Source organism: Oncorhynchus mykiss, chromosome 13 (genome assembly GCF_013265735.2).
Source record: "Oncorhynchus mykiss isolate Arlee chromosome 13, USDA_OmykA_1.1, whole genome shotgun sequence".
In the NCBI taxonomy this organism is placed as follows: Eukaryota; Metazoa; Chordata; class Actinopteri; order Salmoniformes; family Salmonidae; genus Oncorhynchus; species Oncorhynchus mykiss.
Window position 1 is genome coordinate 17,453,632 of NC_048577.1, and position 15,351 is coordinate 17,468,982.

The window sequence follows — 15,351 nt, forward strand, 5'->3', positions numbered from 1 at the left end:
TGTATGCTGTAGTGTTAAGATTTCCCTTCACTGGAAACAAAGGATTTCCCTTCACTGGAACTAAGGGAACTAGACCGGACCATGAAAAACAGCCCCAGACCATTTTTCCTCCTCCACCAAATGTTACAGTTGGCATTATGCAACGTCCGCCAAACACAGATTAGTCCGTCAGACTGCCAGATGGTGAAGTGTAATTCTTCAGTCCAGAGAATGCGTTTCCACTGCTCCAGAGCCATGGAGACACATTTCATAAAGCTCCCGACAAAGAGTTATTGTGCTGACATTGCTTACAGAGGTAGTTTGGAACTTAGTAGTGAGTGTTACAACTGATGACAGACGTGCTTCAGCACTCAGGGGTCCCGCTCTGTGAGCTTGTGTGGCCTAAACTTTGCGACTGAGCCATTGTTGCTAGACGTTTCTATTTCACAAAACAGCACTTACATTTGACTAAGGTAGCTCTAGCAGCGCTGAAAATGGAAGAACTGACTCGCTGGAAAGTTGGCATCCTATGACGGTGTCATTGCTATATCCAAGATGGCTTATCAGTGCAGACGTTGTTTGTCGTTCTCCCGTGCAAATGTCTTTTTGTATATATTTCAATATATTTTCAATCTCTTTTTTTTATTTTTAAGTTAAATAAACCTTCCTGCAACCCGCCTCACCCAATGTGATACGGATCTGATATTTTTAGACCTTATAGCTAGAACCTCCATCAGAAGCTAGCCATAAGAAGCTAACCAATTAGCTACTAGCTATTTAGTCATTGTTAGCCACTGCTAGCGGCATTTACCTTTAGCACAGACACCAGCCTCTTTTAGCCTGGATAATACTTGCCAGTCTGCACAGCACTTTATCAACCCTGAGCTTACTGGACTGTTTTTGTCCACTACAACACTGGATTCCTCATCGCAGCTAGCTAGCTGCTACCGAGTTGCCCAGCCCCAAAGCTAGCCTTGAGCCAGGACCAACTCCCGGCCTGCTCAGTGGACCCTATGATCACTCGGCTACACAGCTGATGCTTCCCGGACTCTTCACTAACACGACTAGAATCCACTACACCATCAGAAACCGTAAGCTCTGGATCTTTGCATCAGATCATCGCTGCTAGCTTGCTGCTACTGAGTGGCTATAGTGGCTAAGGCCCTTGTCCCGAAGCTAGCACCATTTAGCCTCGAGCCAGGCGCATCTCCTGGCTAGAAAACAAAATTAATCCAGCTGCAATAACTATTTTGCCAACTGGCCTGGAACCTTTATTGACACGGAGCCCCGCTGTTCCATCACGACTGATCTTCCAACATAATTCCATCCGTTGTGCCCTCAACCAGCCTTTGCAGGACGTCAATGCAGCCACTTCTACTAGCCCCGGCCTGATAACTGTTTTTGTTTTTTGAACGCCATGTCTTCCGCTTGCTAGTGTAATAATGACTACATAGCGGCTTCCCTGTTTCATCTATTGCTGTTCACTGGACACTATGATCACTTGGCTACATGGCTGATGCCTGCTGGACTGTTCATTAATCGCGATACTCCAATTTGTTTATCTGTCGGCCCCAGCCTCAAACTCAGGCCCTGTGTGTAGTTCACTGACCCTCTGCCCATTCATCACCATTTTACCTGTTGTTGTTGTCTTAGCTGATTAGCTGTTGTTGTCTTACCAGTTGTTGTCTTAGCTAGCTCTCTCAATCAACACCTGTGATTGCTCTCTGCCTCGCTTTATGTCTCTCTCTAATGTCAACATGACTTGTATACTGTGGTTTAGGAAAGTTATCATTGTTTTAGTTTACTGCGGAGCCCCTAGTCCCACTCAACATACCTCAGATACATCTTTTGTCCTACCTCCCACACATGCGGTGACCTCAGCCAGCATAACTAGTGCGTCCAGAGATGCAACCTCTCTTATCTTCATCCAATGCCTAGGTTTACCTCCACCGTACCCGCACCCTACCAAACTACTGTCTGTACATTATGCCCTGAATCTATCCTACCATGCCTAGAAATCTGCTCCTTTAATTCTCTGCCCCCAACGCACTAGACCAGTTTTGAGTGCCTTGAGCTGTACCCTCATCCTACTCCTCCTCTGTTCATCGGGTGATGTGGAGGTTAACCCAGGCCCTGCGTGTCCCCAGGCGCTCTCATGTTGACTTCTGTAACCGTAAAAGCCTTGGATTCATGCATGTTAACATCAGAAGCCTCCTCCCTAAGTTTGCTTTACTCACTGCTTTAGCACACTCCGCCAACCCTGATGTCCTTGCTGTGTCTGAATCTTGGCTTAGGAAGACCACCAAAAATACTGAGATTTCCATCCCCAATTACAACATTTTCCGTCAAGCTAGAACTGCCAAAGGGGGAAGAGTTGCAATCTAATGCAGAGACAGCCTGCAAAGTTCTGTCATACTTTCAAGGTCTATGCCCAAACAGTTCGAGCTTCTAATTTTCAAAATTCATCTCTCCAGAAATAAGTCTCTCGCTGTTGTCGCCTGTTATAGATCCCCCTCAGCTACCAGCTGTGCCCTGGACACCATATGTGAATTGATAGCCCCCCATCTATCTTCAGAGTTCGTTCTGTCAGGTGACCTTAACTGGGATATGCTTAACACCCCGGCAGTCCTACAATCTAAGCTAGATGCCCTCAATCTCACACAAATTATCAAGGAACCCACCAGGTACAACCCTAAATCTGTAAAAAATGGGCACCGTCATAGATATTATCCTGACCACCCTGCCCTCCAAATACAACTCTGCTGTTTTGAATCAGGATCTCAGCGATCACTGCCTCATTGCCTGCATCCACTATGGGTCCGCGGTCAAATGACCACCCCTCATCACTGTCAAATGCTCCCTAAAACACTTCAGCGAGCAGGCCTTTCTAATCGACCTGGCCCGGGTATCCCATCAGTAGAGGATGCCTGGTCGTTCTTTAAAAGTAATTTCCTCACCATCTTAAATAAGCATGACCCTTTCAAAAAATGTAGAACTAAGAACAGATATAGCCCTTGGTTCACTCCGGACCTGACTGTCCTCGACCAGCACAAAAACATCCTGTGGCGGACTGGGCAAGGATCAAATAGTCCCCAATATATGCAACTTTTCAGGGAAGTCAGGAACCAATGCACACACAGTCAGCAAAGGCTAGCTTTTTCAAACAGAAATTTGCATCCTATAGCTTTAACTACAAAAAGTTTTGCGACACTAAAGTCCATGGAGAATTAGAGCACCTCCTCCCAGTTGCCCACTGCACTGAGGCTGGGAAACACTGTCGCCACCGATAAATCCACTAAAATCAAATTTCAATAAGCATTTCTCTACTGCTGGACATGCTTTCCTCCAGGCTACGGCCAACAGCTCCGCACTCCCTGCAGCTACTTGCCCAAGCCTCCCCAGCTTCTCATTCACCCAAATCCAGATAGCAGATGTTCTGAAAGAGCTGCAAAAGATGGACCCGTACAAATCAGCTGGGCTAGACAATCTAGACCCTCTCTTTCTAAAATGATCTGCTGCCATTGTTGCAACACCTATTAGCAGTCTGTTCAACCTCTCTTTTGTATCATCCAAGATTGCTAAAGATTGGAAAGCTGCCTCGGTCATCCCCCTCTTCAAAAGTGGTAACACTCTAGACCCAAACTGTTACAGACCTACGTATATTCATCCTGCCCTGCCTTTCTAACGTCTTCGAAAGCCAAGTTAACAAACAGATCACTGACCATTTTGAATCACACCGTACCTTCTCCGCTGTGCAATCCGGTTTCTGAGCTGGTCACAGGTGCACCTCAGCCCTGCTCAAGGTATCATGAAACTAAAAGAGAGCCGCACACTCTAGGAGCTCAGATGCAAAAATTTAATTACCAACGTTTCGACAGCCAAGCTGTCTTCATCAGGGTATAATCACAAACACTGCGGGATGACTTGTTTATATAGTGTCAAAAGACACAGGTGTCTGTAATCATGGCCAAGAGTGGCCTCATATCATTGGTTAATAATCAAATATTAAAATGTCATGCAAAGAACAGCATACAAACAACAAATGGATAGCATACGATCATAGATTAATTTGACTACACAAGTTTACGAACAATTACAATGGTAAAGTCACAATAATCACAAGAATGGCTTCAGATCAAAGTCTACGTTGAGAGCGAAGGGCGCAAGGGTCTTTAAATTAAAGATCCAGGAAGCCTCTCGTTTTAACAATAAATTATCAAGGTCACCCCCTCTCCTAGGGAGGGTGACATGTTCGATGCCAATATAACGCAGAGACGAAATCGAATGGCCTGCCTCCAAGAAGTGGGTCGCAACTGGATAAGTAAAGTTTTTACACCTAATGGTGCTACGATGCTCTGAGATACGTACTTTTAATTCGCGCTTTGTTTTACCTACATTATTTTTACCACAGGGACAAGTTATAAGATAAATAACTGCCTTAGTGGAGCACGTAATAACACCTTTTATTGGGATCGATTTCCCTGTTTGTGGGTGTTTGAAGGATCTACATTTATAAGTGCCATTGCATTGAGCCCATTTGTCATTTCCATCCAGTAGGGGTGCAAATAGACGTTGTTCAGGAATATCTTGGGGTGTTAAAACAGAGTTTACCAATTGGTCTCTGAAGGTCCAAAAACACATTACCGAGACTATCATCGGATTTTAGGATGTGCCAATGTTTGTGAACAATTCCCTTAATTTGTTCAGAGCACTTTGAATAGCGGGTTGTTAGAACGCAAGAATGCGTCTTTTTGCGAGACTGACCTTGAAAAAGGTCATGTCTCGTTTTGTTTTGAATTTTCTCAAAGGCAATATTAATCTGATCATTCTTGTAGCCCAGCTCCTTGAACTTTCTTTGCGTCTCAGCCATATTTCTGTCAAAATCGGATTGTTTTTTGCAAATTTTTTGATTCGACAGAATTGGCTGTAGGGCAAACTATTTTTCAAGGGAAGTGGCCACCTTTCCTTACAGTTCTCTGCTGCCAATGACTGGAACGAATTGTGACAATCGCTGAAGTTGTAGACTTTTATCTCCCTCACTAACTTTAAGCATAAGCTATCTGAGCAGCTTACCGATTGCTGCAGCTGTACACAGCCCATCTGTAAATAGCCCATCCAACTAACTACCTCATCCCCACATTGTTTTTATTTACTTTTTTTCTCTTTTGCACACCAGTATTTCTACTTGCTCATCATCTGCACATTTATCACTCCAGTGTTCATTTGATAAATTGTAATTACTGCACTACTATGGCCTATTTATTTCCTTACCTCCTTACAACATTTGCACACACAGACTTTTTCTATTGTGTTATTGACTGTACGTTTGTTTATCCCATGTGTAACTCTGTTGTTGTTTTTGTCGCACTGCTTTGCTTTATCTTTGCCAGGTCGCAGTTGTAAATGAATAATTGTTCTCAACTGGCTAACCTTGTTAAATAAATGTGAAATAATAATGTTGAAAGTCACCGAGCTCTTCAGTAAGGACATTCTACTGCCAATGTTTGTCTATGGAGATTGCATGACTGTGTGCTCAATTGAATACACCTGTCAGCAATTGGTGTGGCTGGAATAGCCGAATTCGCTATTTTGAAGGTGTTTCTACATACTTTTGTATATATAGTGTAATTCTGAGTAGGCTTTCAGTTCATAATGAATTAGGGTATAGGGACCAGAGGGATCTGATCCTAGATCAGCATTCCTATGCTGAATACGAGCCCAGATGCTCTCAATTACAGTGAGTCAACTGGGTTCATGGAAGATCAGTGGAGTGAATAGTCTCCATAGACAGTCACCCGCTGAATCTCAGGTTGTATCTAATTAACTATAGTTAATACACATTCCGCTGAAAAGATTAAGAATAAAATAACAGAACTGTGTTCGATTATCAAAGCGTGAAAACATAACAACAAAGAGAAAACAACAACGGCATAGGTCTTGGGTTTACTTACAGTACAGCGAGGTGGTGAATAAGAAAAACACAACACTCAAAATAAACCAGAATAGAACTGTTTCATGTTGTAACGACAACAAAACAGGGGCGGAAAGGTAAAATGTAATCACAAAGAGAATGGGCAACTTTCATCCTCCGGGCCTGTTCTCTATTTATTCTGACATCTCATCAACATCACTTCAGTTGTGAGAACACTGGAGTACTGTGTGTGACAAGGTTGGGAACAACACTCAACAATGCCCCTTGTTGCAGCTTCCATCCAAACCTCTGTCAGCCGGCATGCCTTCATCTGGCTATAAACTCAGACAACAGACAAAGTATTGATATGCATCTATTAGGAGGATACCAGGGTCAGGAAATGTTTACTATTACACTAGCAGAGAGAGAGAGAGAGAGAGAGAGAGAGAGAGAGAGATAATTGATTCCTACAGCATTTTCCTGGGTTCAAATAGTATTTGTTATACTTTAGCTGCTCGTTATTGAGCTTGCCTGGCCTAATGGATCCAATGGAATCTGCCCAAAATTGCAAACACCAGCCACCTGACACTCGAGACAATTAAATGGCACAATTAAACGCTGAAAGAAAACAAATACTATTTGAACCCTAGTCTGCTATGTAGAATTCAACAGTGTTCCTTTCCTCCGCTAGTGCACTTAAATCATCTAGGAGACACAACCAGGAAGGAAGGAATCCTCCACACTTGACTGGTGCTAAAAGTAATTTCTAAATGTTTTCCTAAAGTGATATAAGAAGAAGAGAGATGTGGTTTCAGTTGAGTTGGTCTTCACTGAGGCAAAACGTAGGCACTCCAATTTAGAATAGGATGGTCAGTGTTAAAGTACTAAAAGGACTACGTGAAGAACCCTTTGCCCCAAATTGATTTTTGATGCACCTGTAGTATCTTTATTGCATACTTTTGTGATTTGCAAGTTGTTCCAACCTTGAAAACTGCCTCTAATCAACAGATGAAGTGAAATTAACAAAGTTTTCTTGACATCAATAGAAGTACTAACATATTATAGCAACCAAATAACAGAGATACAAGCACTGAATTAGGTTTAAACCTACCTTCTGGTGGGGATGGTTGGTTGTTTTACAGTGATTAGGGCCCCTCTTTTACCCAGAAACCAGATGTTGTGCTCCTCCTCTAATATTTGAAAGAGGACCCAAATGCAATTCAATATTATATAATATTTACATTGTTTTTTACCACATACCTACTGTACTGTACACATCTATCTCTGGATGTAAGAAACTATATCAGTTTACAGCTGAATACTGAGTTTCAAAACACCTCATGATCAAAGGGCAGAGACAGCAGTACATGTCCAAAATACTTATCTCCAGACTAAAATATTAAATGTTTTTCTTGATTATTAGATTTAATCCCCAGATTCAGTCTAAACTCACCTGTCTCCAGTTGTTACCAGCATCAGATGAGATTCCAACATTATTGTATGACAGCTCAGACTCAATATTCCCTGTGGTAAAAATACAACAATGCATGCATCTGCATCATGTTTGTCTGGTTCACCAACTGATCTATGCACCAGCTGACTTGTGTGTGTGTATGTGCGTGTGTGTGTGTGGGGGCGCAGGGGCGAGTGATTCACTGGGCCAGAGCAAAAGGTTGTGTAGAGCTACCCGAACACACACTTGCACACAAACATAATCTGTTGTGTCATGTGTCCTCAGTCTGCACTGGCCCACTTAAATAAACCGAGTGACTTTGCATCACCAAAACGTCTGTGAGTAAGGACAACATCAGAAGTGTTATGGTGTGTCTCTGGACAGATTCAGTACATTTTATACAGGCTCACAGTGGCTTAGTGATCTCACATATCCAGTAAGGGATTAGAGGATAGGAGAAGGGGACAAACTATTGTTTTGGTGACAGAACAAATATTGTTTGAGGACAGAGATCAAGAAAGCAGATTCATGGATGTAGGTCATTTTTGTTGTCGCTGCTAAGATACAATATTTTCCCACACAGTTGAATATGAGTTGTTTATAGCAGGACTTGCAGATCCCTATCAGTAATGTTAGGGATTGGATAATCATCATAATTGTCACAGTGTGCGCAACTAGTCGAAGGAAGTCAGGTGCAGGAGAGCAGAGAAGAGTGAACAGGCACACTTTATTCAGGCAGAGGAAAACAGCCGGACGCAACTGCGTCTCAACACTCCAGCCCAAGGAAAAAGCAGGTGCACAAATTACACAAATAGGTACAAATAACAAAACCATGGGTAAACACAATACCCGGCGCAAAACCAACCTGTAGCGTCACACACGTAACGAACGAACAAAACCACACACAGACATGGGGGGAACAGAGGATAATCTACACGTAGAGTAATGAGGGGATGTAAACCAGGTGTGCGGAAAAACACGACAAAACAAATGGAAAATGAAAGGTGGAGCGGCGATGGCTAGAAGACCGGTGACGTCGACCGCCGATCGCCGCCCGAACAAGGAGAGGGACCGACTTCGGCGGGAGTCGTGACAATAATATTCACAATTAAATTGAATTTCAGAACTGACCTGGAAATGACAGAGAGCTATTCTCATTTTGTACCATTACCCAAATTGAATCGACATCTTTCTCTTGAGCCAAATTCATTTCCACATAAGTGGACAATAAAGTAATCAAATTTTATCTATCAAATGTTCATTCTGTATTCTATAACCTGTGGCCACTATGATTCCCGGTGCTGAGGCCTTGGATGATATGCTGCCTGACGGGTAGAGGTTTTCATACGTCTGCATTTGGAGATGGAGTGAACATACGGCCTGAGGTGTGAGCAATGACAGTCTGCCCATTATATTTGACAAAGCCATAATACACTGGTCAATCAAATCACCAATGGTACATAGAACACTATAGGGTTGATCTGTAAAGGTGCACAAAGCATATGCGTTTTATTTCAAGAGAAGGTCCTTAAGATAAGGAAAAGAAAAACTGCTATGCTGTCTTCATCTCAGAAAGCCTGAAGATACAGCCTAATAGAATCCTTTTGAATATGAAGTCTTCTAGTGACTTACATTTACACCTGTCACGTTCTGACCTTAGTTCCTTTGTTTTGTCTTTGTTTTAGTATGGTCAGGGCGTGAGTTGGGGTGGGCAGTCTATGTTCCTTTTTCTATCATTTGGGATTCTGTGTTTGGCCTGGTATGGTTCTCAATCAGAGGCAGTTGTCAATCGTTGTCCCTGATTGAGAACCATACTTAGGTAGCCTGGTTTCACTTTTGAGTTGTGTGTGATTGTTTCCTGTGTCTGTGTGTTCCACACGGAACTGTTTCGGTTTGTGATTTCACTTTGTTATTTTTGTATTTTGTCGTGTTCAGTTTGTTCTATTAAATATGGACACTTACCACGCTGTGCATTGGTCCTCCTCTTCTCCTTCATACGACGACCGTTACAACACCAAATGCTAACAACAATGCTAACATAGGTAGTTAACTATAAAACAAACTAAATTTGGTCAACTAAACAAACATGAATTAAACTAAAGTAATTCCTGCGCCTCCATAGTTTGTCGTTATCATTCATTAATACAGAGACTGAAAGAGGATTTTAAAATAAAATCATTAAGTCAAGTCTCAGCGGCGAGCCGACAGCAAAGGACAATTATATTTGTTCGGGTGACATTGCTGTAAGGGCACCAATTGCAATGGGATGTGACAGGGTAATCAAAAATAATATGTAATTAGAATGTTACATGAATGCACAATCGTATTCAACCTGTATCCCACAGTATGAACTCTTACTGCTAATGTCTCAAAGATATTTCTCTACATAGTCATCCTTTACAGTCGCCTCACGTGGGATAAAAGGAAAGATAGGGCACATAAATGAATGACAACTGTAAGTAACAAGGAGATGGTACACAATTCATCTCATATCTTAAATGTGATTACGTAAAGTAATTCCCCAAAAACTCCCTTGAGTGTGTGATGTAACACGACTGTTATCATTTATGTATATAACTTGAAGGGAACTGAACACATATTCCTGGATTAAAATAAACTTTATATGGAGATTATCTATTGAGTATGCTTATCTGTCTCCTGGATTAGGCTTCATCTGGGTCTGGGAAAGCCCCTCAAAGAGTTCAGGCAGTCTTAGATCATGTTTGATTACCACAGCGGAGAGCCTTCCCTGTTAGCATCAGTATAACTTGCCAGTATATAGTGGATATCGTTTCCAGCCAGGTCTGTCGCAGGGGATTGCAGTAACCTCCAATTACGACCCTGGTTGTAGGTGATGTAGGTCTTCACCTGGTTGTCCAGCCTCCTGTTTAGCGATCAGCATGCCTTTGGTACAGTACCTGCTACCTAGGGAGAAATAGAGAACAAATTCTAAAACAGACGCTAAAACTAGCCAATCCAACCACCAAAACAGATGACATGGTGTTTTTTTTTTCATTTTTCTTTTTCAAGCACTAAACAGTACCAAAACTACCCCCTGACAGACATAGCCAAAGCAAGTAGGGGGGCTGAGGGTGCTGCAGCACCCCCTGAAAAATCAGAATAAAAAAATAAAAAATATACTAAATATTGAAAATTATAATTTTTCACAAAAGTAGTGCACTGAGCCTTTACTGGTCCTGTATTAGAGGACTGATATACCCGTCTGTAGTGCGAGAAAAACTGCCCACAACTGATGTGAGTACAGTACAACGCTGGACGTTAGAGAGAGAGAGAGAGAGCAGTCATGGCTCCTTGCCTCCTTAGTCAAACTGTCTTCCTATAATAACCCATCCAGGATGGAAGTGTGATGGGGGGAAACCTGATGACTGTGCTTTAAATAAGACCCATACTGCAGCAAACATTGAGGGCCTCCAGTTGCATCACACTTCCTGAGGGGCCTTAGGGGCCCTTCCAGTATGAGTGGCTCTAATAGGCCCCACGTTTGACATCGTCATAGAAACACGGCGGGCCAGGATGGACACGGCTAATGAGGCGGGAGAAGGGCACCTCCGGTAATTATTTAACATCCCCCACACCCATCCCTCTATCGCCTCTTCCTATGATGATTGTTGGCATTAACGTCTCATTGACTTTGAGAGTGACATCTAGTCATTTGTGTATACCTATGTGTGGCTGTCATCTGGCAATATTATATATGGTCCTACTCTTGAGTAAATGAGGGTTCTGGTGGCTCTGTTAGGGTGTTGGGTGATTTTTCATGGCATGGTTTAGGTCCACTCAACCCCTTAGAGGGCAAGGTAAATCCCAATAAATACACAGCCATTCTGAGGGATAAACTTCAACCTATGGTGAAGCAGATCTATCCCGGTGGGAGTGGTCTCTTCCAGGATAACAATGCCCCCGTCCACAGGACATGAGTGGTCTCTGAATGGTTTGATGAGCATGAACATGATGTAAACCATATGTCATGGCCGTCTCAGTCACCAGATCTCAACGCAATTGAACACTTATGGGACATTCTGGAGCGGTGCCTGAGACAGTGTTTTCTACCACCCTCAACAAAACCCCAAATTATGGAATTTATTGTGAAATAATGGCGTCCAATAGAGTTCCAGACACTTGTAGAATCTATGCTAAGGCGCTTTGAAGCTGTTCTGGCTCGTGGTGGCCCAACGCCCTATTAAGATACTTTATGTTGGTGTTTCCTTTATTTTGGCAGTTACCTGTATGCGTGCCAGACTGATGTATGCATGTGGATCCATCTACATATGCAAAACAAACAACACAGCAACTTTCAGCACAGTAGCACTAGTATGATAAACGACCACTGAGAAACCAGACTTCCCTCAGTACATGCACTCTGTCTCCCTGTAGACAGCCTTTTACAATCTTTCAATATGCATTAATTAAGCTTTCTGCAATCTATTACAAAATATGGATCCACTGCTGAATCAGGGAACCTGAGGCACTGAATGGGGGGGTGGGGGGAGGGGTTAAGAGTTTTGGCAGAGAGCTAATACACACACACACACACACACACACAGCTAGGCTAACAGAAAGGAGCATCACATCATCATCATCATGACTATTACATTACCTAAATCATCTAGCTGACCCTCCATCCGTCTGTCTCTTCCTTCCTCCTTACTACGACTCACTCATTCAACATCTATTTATAGCTCTGCGAAAGTAGGGAATCAGGTAGTTCAACATTGGATTGTCGTTGATTTGTTGGTCTACCACTCTGAGTATTGACTGTGTTAGGCAAGTTCTCAGTGTTGAAGTTCATAACGCTGGGAGATGGATTGAATCAAAAAATGAAGTTGAACTCGAATAGGAGTCAGAGAAAAACGTTTTGATTGAAGGAGAGATTGTCCAGATTGAATCCAACTGACACTCAAATTACTCCCATCAGGCTAAAGTGGGAAGCAGGATTTTTTTTAGAACAGTATAACGTTGATTTGAGAGAGAAAAAGAGAGAAAAATAGAGAAGGAGTGAGAAAAAGAAAGTGAGAGAATACTGACGAGAAGCAAGCAATTATTTAACGAGAGCCGGGAGAACAGTAAAAGACTGTTGCTTTCACTGTCTCTTTGTTCCCTGTTGAGCTCAAAGTACTTTGTGAATGATTCCACTCTGTGTCTTTTAGGCCACAGGGCTTCTGAAGCCCAACATTCCAGGGTATGTGACAACAATCCATGGGACTCCGACAAAGTACTTTGGTCAGAGTTATATCTACAGTATTTTTCAGAGGACCTCAGATGAGTAGTCTGTCTCGTACAGTTTAAAAAAAGCTTAAAGTTAAATTTTACAGCGATACATACAGCATAACTTCAGTTTATAACAGTTTGTGATTAGCACACACATGCATAAATGCCCAAAGGGTTAAACTAGTTAACACAACATCATACTGAATGGAAAACTGGATTGTCGTAACTTCAACCAGTTTTACCCGCTCGGGTATGACCATCAATTTCAATACTAAGCCCGTTTTTGTTAACCGTTAACACCTATGTTAGAAGGAGCAGCAGTAGTACTTTACCCCTACCTAGATAAAATATAAATGAAATCGCCTTCTGGATGATAGTGGGGTGAACAGGCAGTGGCTCGGGTGGTTGTTGTCCTTGCTGATCTTTTTGGCCTGTACAAATGACCTCAACTGACCTATACCCCTGCAGATCGACTTGGAACCCGTACCCCCTGTATATATCTTTGTTATTTCTATTTTATTGTGTTAATTTTTATTCAATTTCTTTTAACTTTAATTTATTTAGTAAATATTTTCTTAACCTATACGCGACGAACTTGAAAATGTATTAAAAAAGACCAATTAGGCACTTTCGGGCAGTTTTGATTGAACATTTTGAGCAGATATGCAATGGTTCATTGGATCAGTCTAAAAAAAAATGTGCATACACTGCTGCCATCTGGTGGCCAAAATCTAAATTGTGCCTGGGCTGGAATAATACATTATTGCCTTTCTCTTGCATTTCGAAGATGATAGTAGAAAAAAATGCATGTTTATTCTTCGTATTATCTTTTACCAGATCTAATGTGTTATATTCTCCTACATTAACTTCACATTTCCACAAACTTCAAAGTGTTTGCTTTGAAATGGGATCAAGAAGATGCATATCCTTGCTTCATCTCCTGAGCTACAGGCACTTAGATTTGGGTATGTCATTTTCTGCTAAAATGTTTTTTTTTTTTTATCTGATCCTTAACACTATAGCTGGCGATGTACTCTACACACCATATAGTGTCTTTCAACAACTGCAATAGAAGAGTGAGACTACATGAGTGAAACTACACACCAAGCTGTAAGACGGTTCTGCCGAGTTGTTGTTCAGCGAAATTCAAGGAAAGATAGGAGGGCTTCTCTCTAACTTGAGTATTTTACCTAGTAATTTACAGATTCTCATTTAGCTCTTTTGTAGCTTTGTCAACTATGTATGTGTTTTCTATACCTGTTATCACCTCTTCCCTGTAGGCTTTACAGATGCTCGCCACCCCTTTGGCCGCAACCCTTCTAATTTAGTGTACCCGGGTCTCTGGCATCATTTGGAACTGCCTATTTGCGGTCAAGACCGCTGAGTTAATCTCAGCCTATGCTACCCCTCAGTCCCTTGACTTTTTGGCCCTAACGGAGACATGGATTACCCCAGAGAACACTGCTACTCCAGCTGCTCTTTCATCATCTGACTATATTTCTCTCATATTCCAAGAGCATCTGGTCGTCGCAGTGGTGTCACAGGTCTACTCATTTCTCCCCAGTCGAGATTTTTTCCCTTTCTTACCTGTCCATCTCCTCATTTGAATTTCATGCTGTCACTGTCACTTGTCCGCTCAAGCTTAACATTACTGTCATCTATCGCCCAGCAGGTGCCCTCGGAGAGTTCCTCAATGAGCTTGACACTTTGATAAGCTAATTTCCTGACGATGGCTCATCGCTCTTAGTACTTGGCGACTTCAACCTCCCGATGTCTGACATGGATTAATTTCTTTCCAACTCTCTTTCTCCTTCTTGCCTCTTTTGACCTCACCCTTTTTTTATTCCCCTTCAAGCGCAATACGCTTGACCTCATCTTTACTAGAGGCTGCTCGCCTACTAATCTCACTGCAACCCACATCCAGGTCTCTTATCACTACTTTGTTCCTTTTCTGTCTACCTTTCCTCCAAATCTAACCACTCAGCCCTTACCCAGATGGTCACGCTCTCTCTCTACCAATTCTCTCTCCTCTTATATCCTATCATCTCTCCCTTCTGCCAAATCCTTCTCCCTTCTATCTCCTGATTCTGCCTCTTTGACCCTACTCTCCTCTTTGACCCTACTCAGCATCCTATGACTCACACGGTCCCCTTTCCTCCTGGCCGGCTCGGGCCTCCTCTCTTGCTCCGTGGCTGAGTGACTCATTGCGAGCCTACAGAATAGAGCTGCGGCAGCTGAGCAACAATGGAGGAAAACTAAACTTCGGGAGGACCAATCATCCTTTCACTCCCTCGTCTCTACCTTCTCTTCCTCTGTATCTGTTGCTAAAGACACTTTCTACCACTCTACATTTCAAGCTTCTGCTTCTAACCCAATGAAACTATTTTCCACATTCTCCACCCTCCTTAATCCCCCATCTCATCCTTGACCACTTGCTGTGTTCCCTCTGACTTTGAAATGGCCAGAGTTGCTTTCCTCCTCAAGAAACCAAAACTTGACTCATCTGACATCAAAAACTACAGACGTGTATCCCTTCATTCTTTCCTTTCCAAAACACTTGTGCGTGCTGTCTCTGATCAACTTTCTCATTATCTCTCTCAGAACGATCTTCTTGACCCTAACCAGCCAGGCTTCAAGACAGTTTACTCAACCGAGCCTGCTCTTCTCTATGTCATGGATGCTCTTCGCGGTGTCAAAGCTGACTCTCTCTCCTCTGTTCTCATCCTCCTAGATCTATCTGCTGCCTTTGACACCATGAACCATCAGATCCTCCTCTTCA

At 42.6% G+C, this 15,351-nt stretch overlaps 1 long non-coding RNA gene across 1 annotated transcript in view; it reads right to left on the reverse strand.

Moving 5' to 3' along the window:
- LOC118938220 overlaps positions 1-15,351 on the reverse strand; it is a 34,524-nt gene that overhangs the window by 17,662 nt on the left and 1,511 nt on the right. The window contains exon 2 of the long non-coding RNA XR_005035468.1: positions 7,344-7,414. This is a non-coding gene — a long non-coding RNA (uncharacterized LOC118938220). The remainder of the gene's footprint in view (positions 1-7,343; positions 7,415-15,351) is intronic.